The sequence below is a fragment of the Tursiops truncatus genome, chromosome 1 (genome assembly GCF_011762595.2).
Source record: "Tursiops truncatus isolate mTurTru1 chromosome 1, mTurTru1.mat.Y, whole genome shotgun sequence".
NCBI lineage: Eukaryota > Metazoa > Chordata > Mammalia > Artiodactyla > Delphinidae > Tursiops > Tursiops truncatus.
Genome location: NC_047034.1, coordinates 68,029,968 through 68,039,341, shown reverse-complemented (window position 1 = coordinate 68,039,341; position 9,374 = coordinate 68,029,968). Strand labels below are relative to the sequence as shown.

The 9,374-nt window shown below is 38.4% G+C and overlaps 1 pseudogene; it reads left to right on the top strand.

Annotated features, from left to right (window-relative positions):
* The first annotated feature begins 3,738 nt into the window (after positions 1 to 3,738).
* Positions 3,739 to 8,234, top strand: LOC101330371 (small ribosomal subunit protein eS1-like; annotated as a pseudogene).
* The last annotated feature ends 1,140 nt before the right edge of the window (positions 8,235 to 9,374 follow it).

Sequence of the window (9,374 nt, the reverse complement as noted above, 5' to 3'; positions counted from 1 at the left end):
TTGTTAAAATATTCATACTACCTAAAGCCATCTATAGATTCAGTACAAACTCTACCAAATTTCCAATGGCATTTTTCATAGAAATAGAAAAATTTATATGGAACCATGAAAGACCAAAAGTAGCCATAGCAATCCTGAGAAAGGAGAACAAACCTGGAGGCATCACATGTTCTGATTTGAAACTTTATTTCAAAGCTATAATAATCAAAATAGTGTGGTACTGGCATAAAGACAGACACATAGACCAATGGAACAGAATTGAGAGTCCAGGAATAAACACATGTATATACAGTCAACTAATATTTGACAAGGGAGCCAAGAATACTCAATGGGAAAAGTATAGTCTTCAATAAATGGTGCTGGGAAAACTGGTTATTTACATACAAAAGAGTGAAATTAGATCCCTATCTTATACCAGTCACAAAAACTATCAAAATGGATTAAAGATTTAAGTGTAAGACCCAAAACTGTGATACTCCTAGAAGAAAACATAGCTGAAAAACTCCTTGACACTGGTGTTGGTAATGGTTTTTTGAATATGACATCAATAGCACAAACAACAAAAACAAAAATAAAGAAGTGGGGCTACATCAAACTAAAAAGCTTCTGCACAGCAAAAGAAATAATTGAAAAGGTGACCTACTGAATTGGAGAAAGTATTTGCAAAACATCTGATAAAGGGTTAACATCCAAAATATATAAGAAACTCATGCAACCTGCACCCCAATGTTCATTGCAGCACTATTTACAGTAGCTCAGATATGGAAGCAACCTAAACGTTTATTGACAGGGGAAAGGATAAAGAAGATGTGGTACATATATACAATGGAATATTACTCAGCCCTAAAAAAGAATGAAATCATTCCATTTGCAGCAACATGGATGGACCAAAGATTGTCATACTGAGTAAAGTATGAAGTAAGAAAGTCACAGAAGAACAAATATCGTATGGTATCACTTATATGTAGAATCTTAAAAAAATGCTACAAACGAACTAATTTACAAAACAAATAGAGTCACAGAAGTAGAAAACAATCTTATGGTTACCGGGAGGGAAGGGGGGAGGGTTAAACAGGGAAATTGGGATTGACATATACACACCACTATATATAAAACAGATAACTAATAAGGACCTACTGTATAGCACAGGGAACTCTACTCAATACTATGTAATGACCTACATGGGTAAAGAATCTAATAAAGAGTAAATATCTGTATACATATAACTGATTCACTTTGCTTTACAGCAGAAAGTAACACAACATTGTAAATCAACTATACTTCAATTTAAACATATATATGGAACTCATGCAACTCAATAGAAAAAAATATGATTTAAAAATGGGCAGAGCACATGAATAGACATTTTTCCCAAAGAAGACATAAATGACCAACATGTTCATGACTTATTAGTTCCATGAACTTGGATGTCAAAATCTCTTTCCAGATTTGGGAAATTCTCAGCCATTATTTCTTTTTGTTTTTTGTGGTTTTTTAGAACTTTCTTTTTTTTTTTTTAACATCTTTATTGGAGTATAATTGCTTTACAATGGTGTGTTAGTTTCTGCTTTATAGCTATACATATACATATATCCCCATTACTCTTCCTTCTTGTGTTTCCCTCCCACCCTCCCTATCCCACCCCTCTAGGTGGACACAGAGCCCCAGGCTGATCTCCCTCTGCTATGCAGCTGCTTCCCACTAGCTATCTATTTTACGTTTGGTAGTGCATATATGTCCATGCCACTCTCTCACTTTGTCACAGCTTACCCTTCCCCCTCCCTGTGTCCTCAAGTCCATTCTCTACATCTGTGTCTTTATTCCTGTCCTGCCCCTAGGTTCTTCGGAAGCTTTTTTTTTTTTTAGATTCCATATATACGTGTTAGCATACGGTATTTATTTTCCTCTTTCTGACTTACTTCACTCTGTATGGCAGACGCTAGGTCCATCTACCTCACTACAAATAACTCAATTTCTTTTCTTTTTATGGCTGAGTAATATTCCATTGCATGTATGTGCCACATCTTCTTTATCCATTCATCTGTCGATGGACACTTAGGTTGCTTCCATGTCCTGGCTACTGTAAATAGAGCTGCAATGAACATTGTGGTACATGATTCTTTGAATTTTGGTTTTCTCAGGGTATATGCCCAGTAGTGGGATTGCTGGGTCATATGGTAGTTCTATTTGTAGTTTTTTAAGGAACCTCCATACTGTTCTCCATAGTGACTGTATCAATTCACATTCCCACCAACACTGCAAGAGTGTTCCCTTTTCTCCACACCCTCTCCAGCATTTATTGTTTCTGGATTTTTTGAAGATGGTCATTCTGATCTGTGTCAGGTGATACCTTATTGTAGTCTTGATCTGCATTTCTCTAATGATTAGTGATGTTGAACATTCTTTCATGTGTTTTTTGGCAATCTGTATATCTTCTTTGGAGAAATGTCTATTTAGGTCTTCTGCCCATTTTTTTGGATTGGGTTGTTTGTTTTTTTGACATTGAGCTGCATGAGCTGCTTGTAAATTTTGGAGATTAATCCTTTGTCACTTGCTTCATTTGCAAAGATTTTCTCCCATTCTGAGGGTTGTCTTTTTGTCTTGTTTATGGTTTCCTTTGCCGTGCAAAAGTTTTTAGGTTTCATTAGGTCCCATTTGTTTATTTTTGTTTTTATTTCCATTTCTCTAGGAGGTGAGTCAAAAAGGATCTTGCTCAGCCATTATTTCTTTAAGTAAGCTTTCTGCTCCTTTTTCCTCCTCTTCTCCTTCTGGGTCTCCAAACATGTGTAGATTGTTTATTTTAATGTTAGCCCATAATTCACATAGGCTTTCTTTGCTCTTTTTCATTGTTTTTTCTTCTCCGAGAGAATGATTCAAAGGACCTGTCTTCTAGTTCACTAATTCTTCTCTTTGGTTGAGTCTATTGTTGAAGCTCTCTATGGACTCTTTCAGTTTAGTTACTGTATTCTGCAACATAGGATTTCTGTTTTGGGTTTTTCTGTGTTTTTTTTTTTTTTTTATGGTTTCTATTTCTTTGTTGAACTTTTCATTTTGTTCATGCCCTGCTTTCCTAATTTTATTTAGTTGTCTCTCTGTGTTTTCTTAGAGTTCACTGAATTTAAGAAGATTATTCTGAATTCTTTGTCAAACACTTTGTAAATCTCCATTTCTTTAGCATCAGCCTTTGGAGCTTTATTAGTTTCCTTTGATGGTGTCATGTTTCCTTGATTATTCATGATCCTTGTGGCCTTGAATTGGTGTCTGCACATTTGAGGAAGTAGGCACCTCTTCCAGTCTTTAAAGACTAGCTTCAGCAGGCAAAGCCATTTACCAGTCAGCCCATCAGAGATCCAGAGATCCTGAGTGGGCTTACTTCTTGAGTCCTTGTACTGGCAAGTATGGTGCCTGGGTCAGCAGACTGGCAGGCCTGGTGCTTGGGTTCATTTGTGCCTGGGTCCATGGGTTGGGCCCAGAGCCTGTGTTCACTTGGGTGGGTCTGATGCATAAGTCTGTGTTGGGGAGCCTGGGATCTGTGTCCAAATGGGAAGACCTGTCTTCTAGGACCACAGGGGTCAACCAAGGCTACCAAGGCTAGTCAACCAAGGCTAGTCTCATAATTTGCCTGCAGATTCCCTTGGATTTTCTACATCAGCAGTAATGTGATCTAAACCAAGGCTACCAAGGTACCAGTGGGATGAACCTGACATCTGGGTCTAAAGGGACCAGTCAGGTGCTGGAATGGGCCAGGAACCTGGTTTTGTGGGAGCCAGCCTGGAGGCTGTGGACATGGGGATTGGCCTGGACCTAGGGTGATCCTGGAGCCTGAGGCTACAGCTGCTGGTCTGAAGGTTGGGCCTGAGGGAAGTCATCTGGCACTACTAGGAGGGCAGACTAGGAGCCTGGGTCTGTAAGAGATTATCTAAAGTTTAGGTCTGCAGGGGCCAGCCTGGCACTGGGGCAGGCTGGCAGCTTGGGGTGTGGTAGCATGGGCCCAGCTGGAGTCTGGGTTCATAGAAGCATAGATTCATGGGAGCTAGTTGGGAGCTGGGGCCACAATAGTCATGATCTAAGGGAGCTGGCTTGCTCTGGGGTGGTCCAGGAGGCTTGGTTCACTGGAGTCCACCAGGAGCCTGTTGTCACAGAAGCTGCCTGGAGCCACTGGAGTTGTTCAAATTGATGTTTCTAGGAGGGGACAGGCACTAAAAAATCCCACACTACCATCTTGCTCATTTTACTCCTGTCTCTTCTAAGACTGAATTTTTCTATACACTTGCTAATCACAATATCTGTGTGTTCTTTCTGTGAGTTTTTACTAACTGTAACTGCATTCATTTGCCCAATTTAGCTGTGGAGTCAATACTGACTACTTACATGAGATCAGATCTGGCCACAGCTTGTCAGGGGCACATGGTAGCAAGTTCTTCCAGTGTGCTTTCTAGTCTTAGTATCAATTTGATGTGATTTTCATCTTAATGTGCTAACACAGTGTACCTTCTTTACATCAAAATATAGTATTTTATATAAAAATCCCCCTTAATTTCCACAAAATGGCTCCCAGAGTGATTTTTAAATCTGTTTATACTAATTTGCACAGCTGCTAAGTAACTGAAATATGTTGAGATTCTACCAATTCCCCCCCTTCTTTTTTTTGAAAAAGATTTACATTACAGTCAGCCTTCCATATCCATGTTTCTAGAACCCACAGATACAGAGGGTGATTGTAAGGGACTTGAGCATCCAGGGTATCTTGGTGTGGAGTGAGCAGTCCTAGACTCAATCTCCCATGGATACCAAGGGACTACTGTATATGATTATAATGTCAGAACTTACAATTTGTGTCATGAGCTCTGTGGAAACAGAGACTAGGTGTAACAGACATCTCCATGTTTGTCAACTTACACACACCTTCCATCTCCCACCTACCTCCCCCATCCCTCTTACCTAAGCCTGGCACATGGCACACATATCTGTGCCAGCAGACAACAGCAAAGAGTCAGGGAATCAGAGATGAGGTATCAGTTAGGAGTGCTGTGACCTACCTGAATGAGTCAGGTGGCTTTTCTGTAGTGGGGAGGGAGCTGGAACATCAACGCAGAGGGCAGAGGGCAAGTGCAGATGCACAGCAGGCATATGGCTCACCAGCATTCCTCACATAAAGACTGGGACTAGGGGACTTCCCTGATGGTCCAGCAGTTAAGACTTTGCCTTCCAATGCAGGTGGTGTGGGTTTGATCCCTGGTCAGGGAGCTAAGATTCCATATGCCTCCCGGCCAAAAAACTAAAACATAAAGACAGAAGCAATATTGTAACAAATTCAATAAAGACTTAAAAAAAAAAAAAGACTGGGACTTCATCTGTTTACACTTACAGCCCAAGGTCTGGCTCTTTATAACTGATTAGAAGCTATTTTAAATGAATTATAATTAAAATAATAGCTAATATTTACTGAGGACTTACTAGGAGGTAATCTTGAACTATGTCAAGATTAGTAAACAAGTGTTAACCTGTGAGCCAAGTTAGAATAATATCTTGTATACGATATGGTTGTTTGCTGGAGTCCTGTTCACTCCTTTATTAGCTCTCATAATTTGCCTGCAGATTCCTTTGGATATTCTACATCAGCAGTAATGTGATCTAAAAACATGATAATTTGTGTCTCCTTTTCTAATCCACATACATTTTTATTTTTCTTGTCTCATTGCTTTGGCCAAGACACCAGTTAATTAATAGATAGTAGCAGTAACTGGAGAAATTCCTGCTTTATTCCTGACTTTGATAGTATTGCTTCTAAAGGCTCACTACCTAAATATTATGTTTGCTGTAGTTTTCTACAAATTTTTGCAATTATGAGTGAGTACTGAATTTTGCCAAGTTTTTATTAAATCTTCTGAGATTTTACCAATTAACAAGAAGTCATTTTTAAAGATCCCACCATTATTTCCATGAGAGAAAGATAGATAGATAGATAGATAGATAGATAGATAGATAGATAGATAGATTAGAAAGGTTATAAAAACACATGATCAGACTACTCATTCCAGAGAAGATGAAGTGGGCACATTTTTCTCTACTTTTCCAAAAATCCTGGACATTATATATAAAACACAAACACAAGAAGATTCTAAAAGGTGGAGAGAAGAAGTACTGGATAGGGACCTCAAGATCCAAGGAATGACATGGTGGTTAGTTCCCTGGGTTTCCTTTTTGTCATGTATATACCTTGGGCTGTGTGTTAAACAAGTCTGTAACCCAGAAATGCCAATCCCAAGAGAACTCTTCTCTCTCTTGGCAAAGGATGAGAAAAGAGATGGCCTAGCAAGATAGAAGCCTTTAGGCAATAATCACCTTATTCTGGCCAAATGCCATTGGAAAAATGTGGGACCCCACACCATCAGCAAGGCCAAGAGGAAGGCCTAGACCTCCATCTCTCTTGGCAGTAAGGAGGAATCCCTCCTCTTCCCAACTGAGGTGACGTCAGAAGAGGCTGATTGGGAAGACTGAACTTCCATTCCCACCCTGAAGTAATGAGGCACTACTTCCCTCTCTTGCTTGGGGTGTTATTGAGCAAGGACAAGGGAAAATTTGTATTTTCACAACCACCCAGTGGTAATAACATCACCTACCCCACCACCACAGTGTCAAAAATCCCTCATCATACCAAAAACCAGGAAAATATCAACTTGAATGAAGAAAAGGCAATCAATAGGCACCAAAACCAAGATGAGAGATGTTGGAATTATCTGACAAGGATTTTAAAGCAGCCATCATAAAAATACTTCAACAAGTAATTATAAAACCCCGGAAATGAAAAAAAAGACAAAACCACTAGAAAGTCTCAGCAAAAGAACAGAATATATGAAGAAGAAACAAAGGGAAGTTTTAGAAGTGAATAATGCAGTAAATGAAATTTAAAAGTCACTTGATGGGCTTAATAGCAAAACGGAGATTATAAAGGAAAGAATCAGTGTACTTGAAGATAGAAAATGCCCAACCTGAACAACAGAAAGAAAACAGACTGAAAAAAATTAACAGAGACTCAGAGCTCTATGGGGGCAATAATAGAAGATCTAACATTCTTGTTATCAAAGTCTCAGAATGAGAGGAGAAAAAATAAGAATGCTGGGCTAAAGAAAGAAAAACTATTCAAAAAGTATTGAAATTTCTCCAAACTTGGCAAAAAGCACAAATCTACAGATTCAAGAAACTGAATGAACCCCAAAGAAACTCAAAGAAATACATACCAAGACACATTATAATCAACCAGCTGGAAACTAACAAAAAAGAAAAAAATATCTTCATAACAGAGAGAAACAACACATTAACTAGAGGGGAAAACAATTTAAATGACTGCTGATTTCTCATCAGAAACCAATGCAGGCAAGAGGAGTAGCATAACATTTTTCAAGTGCTGAAATAGAAGAACTGTCAATCTAGAATTCTATACCCAGGGTCGGCAAGATCAAGTGCCTTACAAAAGGTGGTAAAAAGGGAGCCAAGAAGAAAGCAGTTGACCCATTTTCTAAGAAAGATTGGTATGATATGAAAGCACCAGCTATGTTCAATGTAAGAAATATTGGGAAAACACTAGTCACGAGAACTCAGGGAACCAAAATCTCATCTGATGGCCTCAAGGGTCATATTTTTGAAGTGAGCCTTGCTGATCTGCAGAATGATGAAGTTGCATTTAGAAAATTCATGCTAATTACTGAGGATGTTCAGGGCAAAAACTGCCCGACTAATTTCCATGGCATGGATCTTACCCATGATAAAATGTGCTCCATGGTCAAAAAATGTCAGACCATGATTGAAGCTCACACTGATGTCAAGACTACCTATGGTTATTTGCTTCGTCTATTCTGTACGGGTTTTACTAAAAAACGCAACAATCAGATTCGGAAGACCTCTTATGCCCAACACCAGCAGGTCCTCCAGATCCGCAAGAAGATGATGAAAATCATGACCCAAGAGGTGTAGACAAATGACTTGAAACAGGGTAAATAAATTCATTCCAGGCAGCATTGGGAAAGACAGAAAAGGTCTTCCAATCTATTTATCCACTCCATGATGCCTTTGTTAGAAAAGTAAAAATGCTGAAGAAGCCCAAGTTTGAATTGGGAAAACTCATGGAGCTACATAGTGAAGGTAGTAGTTCTGGAAAAGCTACTGGGGATGCAGCAGGTGCTAAAGTTGAGTGAACTGATGGATATGAGCCACCAGTCCAATAATCTGTTTAAAAATCAGACTTCCAATGGTGACAAATAAAAGATCTTATTTGTGAAAAAAATAGAATTCTATGCCCAGGAAATGAAGGTGAAATCAAGACATCCTCACTGTAAAGGAAAACTAAAAGTATTTGTCACCATCAGACCTACCCTAAAAGAATGGCTAAAGGAATATCTTGAAACAGAAAGAAAAAAGAAGGAAACTTGGAACATCAGGAATAAAGAAAGAGCAATGGAAAGCGTAAAAATATGGGTTAAATATCATGGACTATCCTTCTCCTCATTTCTTTCTTTTTATTGGCTGCACCAGGTGGCTTGCAGGGTTTTAGTTCCCCCACCAGGGATTTAACCCAGGCCCTGGAAGTGAAAGTACTGAGTCCTAATCACTGGACCGCCAGGGAATTCCCTATCCTTCTCCTCTTGAGTTTTCTAAATTATACTTGACAATTGAAGCAAAAATTATAACATTACCTGATATGGTTCTCAATATGTGGAGAGGATATGGTTAAGATAAGTTATCAAGGAGCGATGGTAAAGGAATCTTGTAAGGGTAATGTTTCTACATGCTAGTTGAACTGGTAAAAAGCCAACATCAGTAAACCATAAGTTACGTATGTTTAATGTAATGCCTTGAGCAGCCATTTAAAAATCTATTCAAAGAGATATACTCAAGATACACTATAGTAAATCAAAATGGAATTATTAAAAATATATTCAAATAACCTACAGAATGGCCAGGAAAGTAAAACGGAGGAATAAAAAACAGAAGAAACAAGAAGAAAATAAACAATAAAATGGCAGACTTAAGTCATAATATATCAATAATTACATTGTATAAATCAATGGAACAGAATAGGTAGCCCAGAATATACCCACACAAGTATAATCAACTGCTTTTTGACAGAGGTATAAAAGCAATTCAAAATAGACAACTAGTGAAAACATACTGTATAGCACAGGGAATTTTACTTAATGCACTGTGGTAACCTAAATGGGAAGGAAATCCGAAAAAGAGGGAATATATGTATATGTATAGCTAATTCATTTTGCTGTACAGTAGGAACTAATACAACATTGTAAAGCAACTATACTCCAATAAAAAATAATTTTAAAATAAAAAGCAATTCAATATAGAAAGGACAGTCTTTTCAA